Source organism: Trichechus manatus, unplaced genomic scaffold (genome assembly GCF_000243295.1).
Source record: "Trichechus manatus latirostris isolate Lorelei unplaced genomic scaffold, TriManLat1.0 scaffold00063, whole genome shotgun sequence".
Lineage (NCBI taxonomy): Eukaryota > Metazoa > Chordata > Mammalia > Sirenia > Trichechidae > Trichechus > Trichechus manatus.
Window position 1 is genome coordinate 12088116 of NW_004443999.1, and position 1612 is coordinate 12089727.

General features: G+C 34.9%; 1 protein-coding gene across 1 annotated transcript in view; it reads left to right on the forward strand.

Moving 5' to 3' along the window:
• Nucleotides 1-1612, forward strand: part of RELCH (RAB11 binding and LisH domain, coiled-coil and HEAT repeat containing) — a 145286-nt gene that overhangs the window by 30413 nt on the left and 113261 nt on the right. The gene's annotated exons all lie outside the window — the stretch shown is intronic.

The window sequence follows — 1612 nt, forward strand, 5'->3', positions numbered from 1 at the left end:
AGATTGAGTCCTGCCTCATTAACATAACTGCCTCTAATCCTGCCTTATTAACATCATAAAAAAACCCATTGCCTTGTAGTAGATTCCAACTCATAGCGACCCTATAGGACCAAGTAGAACTGCCCCACAGGATTTCCAAGGAGTGACTTGTGGATTTGAACTGCCAACCTTTTGGTTAGCGAACATAGCTCTTAACCACTGCGCCCCAAGGCTCCATAATTAGAGGTAGGATTTACAACATACAGGAAAATCATATCAGATGATAAAATGGTGGACAGTCACACAATACTGGGAATCATGGCCTAGCCAACTTGACACATTTTGGGGGGATACAATTCAATCCATGACACTGTGTATAATGGATTTAGTTCTCAGACTTGATAAAATTTATGAACAGGATTTACTGGTTTGCCAGCTATGATGACAGCCTCTGATCATTAAGTTTCTGAGTTACAAAGTGAATGGTTAAGAAGTTACATAACAAGCATTCTGGTATATGAAGAAATACTTTATGTTTAAAGCACTTCATATTAGAATATGGTAGCTTGCTTTTTTAATAAAAGAGGTTAATTTTTCCAAACTCTTCCTCTTTTATATTAGAGCATTTGGAACTCTAAAGGCATTTATTTGCTTGTAATTATGACTGAATCTGAAGAAACATACTTTTTTTGGAGTTATAATATTACCTCTTATTAGTTTTAAAATCCAAATATATTTTACTTACAAAATCTGTTTTAGAATAATCAAATCAAAGTTAAAATTGCTTATCTTTTTTCTTATGAAATGGAATATATTTAAATGAATTAGGGGAGTTTTGCTTTTGTGACATCATAGTTATCAGTGCTTGAAAAGATATCAGAACTTTTTTTTCTCAGAATATAAAATTGTTGACTTGGAACTTAAAAAAATTAAAATGTGATTTTCAATTGCTGTAGTAATACCAAGTTGAAAAGTAAACTGCATATTTGCTTCCCCAAAGATGAGTTCTTTAAAACTTTCAGAGAAATAGTAACAGTATAACAGAAGAATAACGTATCATGACCAAATAGACTCTAATCTGGGCACGCATGTATGGTTAAATATTAGGAGGAGAAAGAGAGAAATATTTAGTAAACTGTCATTAAATGGATACTTAACATAGTAAAAAATATATATCTCAGATGAACAGCCAACATCATACTTAACATTCCGTTAAAAACAGGAGTAAAACAGAAATGTCTGGTATCACAGCCACAGAATATTGGTTGTTAAACGTTCATCATGGGTGGTGCAAATGGTTACGCACTCAACTACTAGCCAAAAGATTGGCGGTTCAAACCTACCCCCGAGACACCTTGGAAGACAGGCCTGGTGATCTGCTTCCAAAAGGTTACAGCCTTGAAAACCCTGTGGAGCAGTTCTATTCTGTATACATAGGCTCACCATGAGTCGGAATTTATTCATAGGCAACTAATAACAGCAACAACAACAGATGTCCATCCTATTAGCTGTACGTGTTTAAATATATAGATTGTAGATCAGCTAATGAGGAGTTGGACGTTTGACTAGGAGCAGAGGGATTAGTACTCAAGTGGAGTTTCTGGTTAGGGCAATAATGGCCAGATAAACTAAT